The following is an 11,993-nucleotide window of genomic DNA, read 5'->3' as shown; positions in this document are numbered from 1 at the left end:
CAAAATTCCTGAGGTTGGAATTGTAGGTGATATTAAAGTTATTATTTTTCACTTATCCTGGCCTTCCAGAACACCAGGAGTGTTCTGGTATGCCATATGAAAGCTCAGGCTAGCACGTAGCAGAGGACCAGCTGAGACACACTGTGTATGGCAGTGCCCAGCTCAGATCTTACCTACAATCTTCTTCTGCAGATGTTTACTGAATTTAAAAGTGCTGAGATTCCAAGGAGTTATCAAAGAAGTAGGACATGGTATTCCTCCAGGGAGAATCTCCTGCCTTCCTACCTATTCAACAAATCATCTTTAGACTCCTACTTTCCATTAACATTTTCTTTATATGTTGCCTACAGTGGCATCATAATGTCACCCCTTATTTAAAAGCCATACCTCACTGATGGTATCAGCAAGGCCACACCCCTCTGATGTTTATGGGCCTCCACAACCCAAAAATGACCTGCTCATGAATTGAATTATTCATCCACTGAATAAATGTGTACTTCCCATGACTATGTGCACTGTTGTAGGCACCAAGGAAATGAAAGTGGATTAATATGGTTTTTGACCTCAGAGAGGTCATGGTATTGTACAGGAGATAGATGGTAATGAAGACAAATAATTCTAATATGGTGCAAGCCCTATATTTTTGCTTTGTTCAGGAGACCAGGTTGGTGCAAAAGGAAAAATTGCTTAGCTCTGCCAAAGAAGGAAAGAGATCAGAGAGAGTTCTGCTGCAAGGAAAATACAGTGCTTGGGTTGGGTCTTGAGAAATGAGACAGAAGTTTCTTTATAAACAAGAAGGTGATATGGGAAGAAAATCTAGCCTACAAAGATGGTGTTTGCAAGGCAACACAGGCATAAATTAGTAGTGAATAATGACAAAAGTCTCAGTGAGATAGGAATTTAGAGAATATATGTGGGTGCACATAGGGAGGGGGTGGGAAATGGTCAAAAATCATTTTAGGTAGAAAGATCCAGAACCCTAATTGACATGGCTTAGGATCTAGCAAGGCTGTGGAAGGAGAGAAAGAGGGCAAGCTATTCTTCTGAGTTGTTCTTGCCGTGAAGCGGGAGTCCATGAATTCTGTTCTCCAGATTGTCCTCAGTGGTCAGGCCACTGTACTTTCCACCCATGCTCAACATAGCTTTCATTCCCAAAGAGCCTTCTGGCTCTGTGCCTTTGCACATGCTACTTTCCCCATATCCCAAACCTTGCTCATTCTTTTGCAGACGCTCCATTCCATGTAGATTGCAAGCAGAGTGACCCGACCATGCATGGTGTCCCTGCACCCAAAATCCCAAGTCATGTGGAATCAGCCCCTTGCCATTTATCTGTCCCTAACTTATCTCCAGTAGGTTCATTTGAGAAGCTCTCCTCCCCCTAACTAGATGGAAGGGGTGAGTTATCTCCTGCCACTTGTATCCCCCACCACACTCAGCAGACAACTGGCCACAGAGAAATCATAAAATATGTACTTATTGATTCATTGAAAGGAAACACTTGTAAGGTCAGTTTATTCTCACCAGCCCTAGAATTACCTTTGGTGGTTGTTAGAGAACAGACACTGGGGACCTAGTCCAAGATCTGCTAAGACAGCTGTTTAGAGGGGATAATCTGAATATTTAATAAGTACCCTAAGTGTTGTGTGTGTGTGTGTGTGTGTGTGTGTGTGTGTGTGTGTGACCATGGAAAGTAGAGAACCAGTGGCCTGGAGCAGGGGTTAGCAACCTTTTCCTGTGAAGGGTCAAACAGTAAATGGTTCACACTTTGCAGTTCAGATATGGTCTGTGTTGCATATTCTTTTTTCTTCTTCAGCCCTTTTGAAATGTAGATATCTTTCTTAGTTTGTGGGCTGTATCAAAACAGGCCATGGGCTGTAGTGTTTCTACCTCTGGCCAGGAGGATAGATTCCTCAATCTCCTCAAAGTCTTCAGAGACATATGAAATCCAGTGACTCCAAGTATGAACAGTCCAGAGAGAAAGCCCCACTTCTGTTCTTTGCAGGGAGCAGGGCCTAACTGCCTACAACCTTGTCTTGTACCCCGGCATCTTGGGAATGTGTCCAGACTTCTTGGTGGACGTCGTCTGATCTGCCCAGCACCATGGAATGGGTGACTCCCGCTGCCAGTTCCTGGGACCCACACCCCTAGCTTCCCTCATATTAGGTGCTGTCAACATTGTTGACATTTTTATATTAATACCAGAAGGGAGGCACCAAAGCCTGAGAGAGGATTGCAGGTTCCAAACTCCCTACATCTCCCAACCTATACGTAGCAGATTGCTTTCTGCAGGCATCTGAATATCAGCTTCTAAATGCCCTCAGGATTACCCGTTGAAGTCTCCCTCCACTCACCACCAGTCCCTGCTTTAGGTCCTCCATGGGCTTTTTCTCTGGGGACAGCAGAAGCCCAGGCCCTTCCTGACACTCACAGTTTGACGATGCTTAAAGGATCGCTTTTCTCGTTCAGCTCCTCAGTGAGATGTGAATTTGCACAAGATGATTCAATATATTTTTCTTGTGTGTTCTTCAGTCTATTTGTACTGCCAGGTGAATTTTTGACATTTCAGTGCGCTGCTCTAAGCTGCCCATGTTAGGGACCTGCCCCTGACCCTGGGTAGGGCTTTTAAGCAAGAAGAGCCAGAATAAACACATACAAGCATCCTTTGTAGTGTGCGTCAGTGCCCAGGTAGCCCTTGGTTATCTGTGTGTTCAGTCCTCCCGAGGCGGTGATGAAAAGTGTAGCGAGCCCTCCTTCTGAGACAGTTTGTAAGCAGTCCTGCCTGCAGGCTGAGGGTGGACAGGATGACCCCTCCAGTCCCATCCGGCCTTGGGATTCTATGATTTCTCACCTGAGTCCATTTTGTGCCCTGGGCTCATGCACATCAATTAGAAACACAACAGTTTACGCTTCTACAGGAGGGAGGAAAATGAACCATAGCAGTCTTCCTATCCGAACCAGACCTCATTTTTCCAAGTCACCACCTTACTCTCATCTGTAAAGCGCTAAATAGCCTGAGACCCAGTTATCTTTGTGACAATCTCTCCCCAGGTGCCCCATCATGGTAATTATGCTCAGCGGGAACGCTCTAGCTGCCCATCTCTGGAGTTAAACTCATTAAAGAGGAGAGGCTGAGAAATCTCCACAGAGGGCCCCCGCCCTTGAAATGATGGGCGTTCCCCTTCCTCGACTACCAGGATTGGGGGTTGGAGGGTTTTGGGGTCTGGTGTAAGACTCTAGATTGCCACAGAGCTTGCTTTAACCTGGATTTGCTGCTCTGATTTGTACTTTGGGTTTGCTATTGGGTCAGGAGAGAGGAAGGGCAGAAGTGAGGCCATGAACAGCTTCCATCTGATGAAATGAAGTACAGATGAAACAAAGCCATTAAGGTTGCTTATTCCAGACATTGAATATGACCGGTTGATTGGGGATGACACTCCCTTGGAATGGATTAGTGAAAAGGAAAGGAAGTTTCTGGAGGAAAAACAGTAAAAGTTCAGAAATAGGAATCTCAGAGCCTGGGATAAGGACTTAGTTACAAAGAGAGAAATGTGTTCAAGGAGGAGGAGAAAAGAGGGAGAGAAAGACAGAGGGGAACTAGAAGATGTAAGGCACTCTCTAGGGGAAAATGGAACATTCTGGTGTCTCTGATTTTGATGGGCAAGATTTTTTAAGAGACAATAAAAAATTCTCCACTTGTCTAATGAAATGAAATGTCAGAGATGTCCTGCGCTAAAAGACCAGAAGTGAAAAATGTGTCTGTGGTTGTGTAACTTGTAACTTTTCCAGTCAAAAATAGACATCATAAAGGGCCACATCCTATTTGTCTAAGCTGAGCACCAATATTATTCCTATAATGGTCAAGAAGCGGCCACCCTACTCAAGTATCTATCTGTGACAATACCTGGACAAATCCTTCGATGCCGGAATTTATGAAGACAATAAAAACATTAATTGAAATGACTGAACATATGCTATGAAATGAGAACTATGTGCGGTATACCATAAAGTATAATTATATGCAAGAAACCATAAAAGAATCTATACTGGAGGTCTGTTATCAACTTCCATTTACTCCTCATCAAAGAAATAGTTAACAAAACAAAACAAAACACCCTCATAGATGCTTGTGGATAAGACTGGCCTTTGTTCTGATTTGGTGGAGATTTTTCTTTGGATGTCCAAGTGGTTCTAAACCTCGCAAATGTCTCCCATACAGTTTTAGCCCACAGATGTCTGCACTGGAATTATTGTGAAAGTACTGTGTTTATGGGGTTCTAAATGACTCTGGGTAATTTGGAGTGGTGAGAAGGGAATCCAAGGTATTCCTTCCTCCTTTTGCTGCTTTGGGTGGCATTTCTGCCACCACTTCTGTGGCCCTAGATCCTTGAGTCTGGTCCTCCCTTCATGATTCCAGTTACAGAGCTGGGCTCGGCAAATACCACTGCCTCCCTAGGATCATCGGGCCCTAGAGGCTTCCTGCTTTTATAAAACTTTTGCCTTTCTGCCCTCTGTTTCTTGTCTTTGTTTTTCAGTTCTCCCAACACCTTTGTAACTAGACCCTATATAAAAGTCCCCCACTGAACAAGCTCTGTGTTTCTGACTGGATTCTGACTTTGTGTAGACATCTAGAGGTACTTGCAGGAAAGGATTAGATAGCATGTGTTTTTTCAGTTAAAAAATCAGGGACTATACTAATTTATTGCTCAAGAGCATTTGCTTTTTCTCCAATGCCCACCTCAAAATACCAGAGAAGTATGGCTAGAGAGTGGTTGCTTTGCAGATGGCCTGTATGTCTACCTGAGCTGTCCCGAGTGAATATGGAGCTACATTGCTCCTTTTGTTGGAAGAAGAACTTCTAACAAGGACCAACCTTCAAAATGCATCTCTCATTGGGCAGAAGCATTGAGTCAATGGCATCCCCTGCAAATCACTGTTAGGTCCTTCATGGCCATAGCAGATGAAGGTTTTAGGGTCTCACCATTTCACACTCATGGGGGGGGTAGGTGAAAGCAAGGTAGGTGTGTAGGTAAAAGCAGAAGCCATTCAGGTGATTTGTTGAGCAAAAGAAACAGAGACTATTTTCCAGGGAGGAAATACCAGGGAAGGGAAGAACAAGGGTGTCAACCCCAGGAGCTGAGAACATTTTTGAAACCCCAGGAGAGCTGAAGACAGTGACCACCTGAAAGGTATGCCGGAACGTATGGTGTGTTAGGAGAGGAAATGTTTAAGTGTCACTTTATTAAGGAATCCCAAGGGAGATGAATATAATAGGAATGAGGGGGATGGTCAGAGGACCACATTCAGTAATTCCATAAACACTTTTAGAAACACCTTCTTTATGCTAGAGACTATGCATCTGGCTCGGGGAATTGGGAGAAATAAATGAAATGGTCTTGGCCCTCGTGAAATAAATAAAAACTGAGTCAAAAGGAATCACAAAGAGTTTGGTGAAAGAATACAGATGATGCGCAACATATTGTGGAAGTCAAGGTGTGAAAAAGAGAGGAACTAAGGTGGAAGACTGAGGCAAGTCTGGGTATATTGAAGACTTCAGAGAACAACAGAAAATAGAAGCTTTGTTCCTCATGGTGAGATGGGCTGGGGCCAGAGCAAGTTTCTCACTGGGACTCTGGCATGTCTTGGACATTTGACAAAGTCAGATGTTTCTGTCTGCCCATAAAATCATTCTCAAACAGCATCTTGCACGACATCTACACATAGTGTTCTTTCCAAGTGGAACAAGAGGTGGAAAGATGTGCACAGAGGGGAACTGGCTTGTTTGGGGTTCAAAACCACAAGCTTTGTACCCTGTTATCTTACCACCACCACCCCCCCAAATCAAGAAAATCATCATGTCCACTAGCTATTCTGTGTTCCTGCACACGTACCTCATATTGACATTGTCGGTAATTAGAGTTAGCTCAACATGGAAATTGTGTGTATATATCAAGGACTGAGCAGAATAGAATTTACTCTTTAGTACATAGGCACGGTAGGTCACCATCTCCATAAAACTCTGGTTTGCTTTGTGTGTAGATTTTAGAGATTTAATTCTTAATTGTGTTTCTTTACTTTGCCAGTTCCTACTCCTACTGTGAGGACCTTTTGCATGGAGTTTTCATAGACCATTTTTGTTATCGCATATTTACATACTCAGGAGTTGCTTGTTTAATGAGGCAATTGAAATAAATAGTGTAATCATGTGTTTATAAGACTTAATGATAGACCTTCGTATACAGAGACAAAATTATAACACCGAATCTCATTGTAAAAATTCGGCTTAAAATTTCAGGAGAGAAAAGAAAGGAATTTTCTCTCTTGAGTTTTGGTGTTTCCGATGTGCTCAGATTTACTCAGCAAATGGCTGAAAAGAATACAACTGGCTTTGAGGTTCAGTAAAAGGAAATTTCGAACAGCACAAAAGTGCATCAACGTTCGATTTTCAACTTGCTTTAAAGTTCTATAGCTGAAAAAATGCCAGAACTTTTCTTGGATTTAAATTCACCACCACTTGAAAATTGTAAGGCGGGGCTATCAAAATCAAACAGTTTGGAGTGAATTTTCCTGTTATCCAAGTGTAATCATTGAAATGGGATAGCTCCTTATCTCCTCCTACTTCACAACTCTTTGGAATTGGGCTTTCTCTCAGGTGTATTAAACATTTCACATGGCCATATCAGCAATACCAGCAACAATAATAATAGGAACTACCCTTTGTGGCGTGCTTGCACGTTCTGGCTGGCATTCAGACACAGCTCAGACTGACGTCTAGCGATGCCTGCACAGTGGATGAGGCTGTGTTTTACTGACGTGTGATTCTCAGACAGCCCCAGTGTTTACTTCTCATTACGGAATTGGTATTTAACATTCTCAGCACAGGAATGTCAAGTGAAGTCACATTGCTTCGGCGGCTGATTTCCCTCACCCGGTCCAAGGCCTTTGTCGGAGCTTATTGACTCTGAAGGGAATTCGCCCCGGTGGGGGCTTTTAGGGAGCGGAGGCAAGGGGCAGCAGCAGCCTGTGTGCAGGAAGGTGTGAGGATGTCACTGAAACCATGACCAGAGATGACAGCGTTCTGAGGCCGGTGTCCTGAGCTGGTGTCGGGTTATCTTTTAAACTGTCAATGGCTCCCAGAAATGCACTTGGCTAATTGCAGAACATCCCAATCTTTATGGAGGGTGCAGTATAATCCCCCTCGCTCCTCCTGAAGCAGCCATGTAGTTCGCATGATGGCTCTTCCTTTAAATCATGGTTGCATTATGTCAAATAGAATTTGTCAGCCATCAGCTTACTGAATGCAGTAATTGATCATTATTCCCCAAGAAAGGTTAAAAAAAAAAAAAGGCAACAATTAAAGAAGCCATGAGAGAATTTATTAAAGCAAGAAGGAGAGGAAATCTCCAAAACACTTTCATCAGGTTAACTGCAAGGAGACAAGGAGAAATATAAAAATGGTACTTTAGGTCCGTCATTGATTTGCTCAGAGGCAAAACCCTGAAAAAAACAACTGATCAATGCAGGGAGGGATTGGTTCTGCTGGGTGCCCTGTCAATGTCCCTCTTCACATGGCAGCATATTAATTGCAGCAGCATTTGCTCTGAATGAATTTCTTTATGTTCATTCGTTCATTCATTTGTTAATTCATTATTAAACGCCTTGCTCAATGATGGGGGCTCATATTACCTAACTACCTTTGCATTGGTTCAACAAGTCCTGCCAATGCTGGGTTGCCTCAGAAGAAAGAAACAGAAAAAAAAAGACGCATTGAATTTTCTTACAGTTTTAGATCGGGGTGTAATATCAATAACTTTAATGGAACCAGAGTTTGTGCCCTGATAGGAACCCTGCTGCTCCTCAAATAAATGGCTTGGCTCCACCTCAGCATTTATCTGCCAGGGCTCGGCTTTATCAGGGCACCAACTCAGATTCCATTAATGTTATCTCTTAATTAGCTATGCGATTAACCTGTGTTACTCCTGCACGATAATGAGTCGAAGACAGAACCAGAGAAGTTCAGCTGCCTTATAATTCCCTCTCCAGAAGCCAAATCATTCTGGAAACCATTCCAGGGGAAAAAAACAAAAACAAAAACAAGTCTAAGTAGTTCTGATTTGTGTTTCTCCCGGATACAGGGGTGAGTTCTGCACTCTTTGGAGGGAAGAACAATTGGGATTTTAGTTAACATTTATGATGCTTGGTACCAGACACTGTTCTAGTGCTTTTTATTGATTATCTCATTTAATCTTTATAGCAGGTCTATAGGGTAGGTCCTTTTACCATCTCCACTTTACAGAGAAGGAAACTGAGATACAGCAAGGTCAAAAACTCCATCCCAAGGTCACATAGGTGGGAGATGACTGAACCCGGGACCAGGTGCAGGCAGCAGACAGGGTGCCTAGATGCCCAGTCATTTCTCCAGGGTCCTGAGTACAGAACCCAGTGGTAAAGGAGTCTTCAGATAAAGGCAAACAGCCCCTGCACCCACTTTGTGGCTGACTGTCCCAGCCGAGCCCTCAAGACATTTTCCTCCCACTGGGCACGTCTGTGGCAGGTGCATACCTCGGCTGTGCAGGGACAAAGAGCCCTCCTTGCTTAGATTTTCTGCCTGTAGAAATTTCTCTCCAGTAGATCTCAGGGGAGCCAGGGCTTGCACTGGTGGACTCGGATGGCCCTGAGCAAAATGTAAAGATGGAAAAATACCTTGGCTTGCCTGCTTCTCCCATCTTTATTCTGTGTCCTTTGTCCCCTCAAAGTCAGATCCCCTCCCCCACTGCCCTCTCCCTCCCCTTTCTGCCTCCTCCCATGCACATAGGCACGGCTCTCTTTTCTGCTGAAATTACCCAAATCATCAGAAATGTGCTGTCTGGACAAGCAAAATTGAAGAGATCATGACCTCATCGATGCTGCCACCAGTAAAGATGACCTGAGTGGCAAGATGCCCCCTCTTCGGCACCCCTCTTTCCCTGTGGTCTCCTCCCCTAGGCGCTCAGTGGGGGGTGGGTGGGCTGGGAGGCAAGGTGGACAGAGTTTTACGATATAAACCTAATGTTGGTGGAGAGCACCCTGCATGAAGCCCCTAAGATGACATCACCACACTGCCCCCCATCCTGCCCTGGCCTCACCATAGAACCAGGCCACTCTCCTGGAAACAGGACACACTGGACATTGTGGACATTTGCTCTGGCTGGAGAACAGGTACTGCTGTCTCCACTGCTCCTCCCACACGGCCCCTTCCCTGCATCTCCATGGTCTATGCCCTCCCGTCCAGTGGAATACCCTTTTTCCAAAAAGTTTTAGCTCTTGAATCCCATTATTAAACCATTCACCTGCTTTTCTCACCCCTAGAATGTCCCATCACCATCAGCCCTTCCAGAATCCTAGGGCTTCTTACTATTTGGTGTTGTCCCTATTGAGATCAGACCATGATATTATAGATCAATCAATCACATTACAGTGTGTCCATGAGAAGAAAGCAAACCCCACCCTGGGATGGGTGTCTGCACGTTCCACTTTATGAATCGATGTCAATCCATATGCAGTCCCTTATGATGCCAAAGTCAGAGGTATAAATGATCAATTCTTTTTACAAGTAGGTTTACTTTAAAGCGCATTGTTTATAGGTGATTGCTGTTGTGTTATTTCATATAAAATATAAAAATTAGAACTAACAATCTTTTGGAACCATGTTTAAAAACAATTACCTAAGGGATAGAAAGATCTTTTTGTTGTTGTTTTATTTAGGGAAACACCCACCAGTGTTGCCAGGAGTTTATCTAACCCTTGAATATCCCTCTGTTCCTTTCTCCCACTTTTGTTCCCAGACGGGGAAAACATGAGAACAGTTTCTGTTTTACAGTTTGTAGAGCTTGCAGCCTTCTAGGCAAATCTAGAAAACACAATTTGTCTGGGAATTAAAGTAGGAGGAAAAGATGAATGTGAAAAGAAGGAAGACAGGGAGGAGGAGGACAGCCACCTCCAACCCCACATAGAGAATATCAAACACAAAAAGGCACTTCAGCTCAAATTCTGATTCCATTTCAGCAAGGGGTGTGATAGAGAGGGACCATGGACTCATCTGACCACGTGGTCAGGACAGCCCAAATTCATTCCTATTCAGCTAATGGAGAATTTCGAATAAGGTAAATGTTGCCTGTCTGATATTTATATAGGGCATTAAAACCCACAAATCTCTCTCTCTCACTCTCTCTCTCTCTCTCTCTCTCTCGTGTGTGTGTGTGTGTGTGTGTGTGTGTGTGTGTGTGTGTGTGTGTGTTTTCCCAAAGACTCAAAGAACAGTTTATCATCTAAGGCTTGCTTCTTTTCAAAATAATGTTTGCCTAGGTGAATGCATTTTCTCTCCGAGAGCTCAAGTTTGTTTTCAAGGCAACATTAATGACTAATGGTGAGTCATCCAGTTTTGTGGCTTGGTACAGTAGTTTATATTTATATAATAGCTTAAAATTCAACTTTGAGCAATGTCCACAGCAGGGAAGAACAATTAGTAAATTCATTAATTGTGCTTTTGTGTACACTTTTATTCTCAAGGCTAATTATTTGTTTAAATTATTTTGCCTCTATCAAAAGTGTTGCCACATGAAAATATTTCAGCTTAGGTTTCTGGTGTGAAATATAAGGCTTGGGAAGTTCAGACATTCTTCGGAAAGGTAATCAGCTGCATTTGCTAATGACTGGTACTCAACGTGGAGCCTTTAATTTAAGCACATAAGCAATTAGTTTGGGGAATGTAAGTGTACAAAGAATCATGATTCATGCCGCTGCATATCCTTTCTGTCTGCTGTGGACAATGGACATCTTCCACGTTTGACTTTCACATATAATCAAACTCAGGTGTACCATCAGTTAGAATCACGCAGTCTTATGCAAAGCACTGCTATAAAGGAATACATCAGTTGCCAAGTCAATGCGCCAGCGTACATAATAAAAGTGAGGTTTCACTCTTTTTTCGTGGAGAGGATGAAAATCTCCTTCTCCTCTCTTTTCTAAATTCTCCGTGTGTCTGGGCTGTAGCTGTAAGATGAACCAGCTGCCGCTGGAGCGGACGCTTTCCAGTTCCCAGTTCCAGGTGTGGGGCCGGAAAAGAGATTGATGACTTAGTGTAGGCACAGCCAGTTTCCTCCACCAGGTACAAGGGAGCGACAGCAGAACAGAAACAGCCAGCCCTCCCTTCTCCAGCATCTTCCCAGCCTGGCTCAGTCCTCAGGGAGATGCACAGTCCAGAATGCACAGAAGGAGAAGGATGATAAGGACTCACTCAGCACCTGCTGCGTCTTGGTGGTGGAGTAGGCATTTGACCAACAGATTTAATCATTGCAACCTCCAGAAGAGGTGGGCATCGTGAGTCCCATTTTTCAGAAGAGGAAATGGAGGCCACAATGTAGATTGGAACCCAGGAATGCGTGCCTGAGAACCCAATGGCCTTTCCATGATACCACGTTGTCTTCCTGGCATTTAATACAGTACCTGGCCATAGTGGATACTTCATTCATTCGTTCATTCATTCATTCATTCATTCATTCAATGTTTGTTGAGGGCATACTATGTGCCTGAGGATGTAGCTGTAAACAAGTTAGATAAGGATTCTTGCCTTCAAGGATTTTAACGATAAGCAGACGAATGTATCTCATTCTAGTAATGAATATGTGTTCAGTGAGGTTTGGCCAAATGTAGGCCAGGCCTGTAGCAACGTATTGTAGACTTAACACCATCACATACCCTCATTTATGCACCTGCAGTGCCGGAAGTTTTCATTCCAAGTGAAAGCAAACAAAGAAACAAAAACCAAAAAACTGAGGACCTGGTTATCAAGCCTCCAAAGAGAAGCAAGACGACCATGAACCCCTCCCAAGCACCCCAGTTATATGGGAAGCCAGTTAATACATGGTGGTGGTGGTAGGGTATGGATTCATCCCCTCCTTCATGAGCTGGCAGGGCTCCAGGAGGAAGCTCTATCACTTGGGCAGAATGGGATCTAG

This window comes from Prionailurus viverrinus, chromosome D3 (genome assembly GCF_022837055.1).
Source record: "Prionailurus viverrinus isolate Anna chromosome D3, UM_Priviv_1.0, whole genome shotgun sequence".
In the NCBI taxonomy this organism is placed as follows: domain Eukaryota; kingdom Metazoa; phylum Chordata; class Mammalia; order Carnivora; family Felidae; genus Prionailurus; species Prionailurus viverrinus.
The sequence above is the reverse complement of the archived record's forward strand: the minus strand, read 5'-3'. Positions refer to the sequence as shown.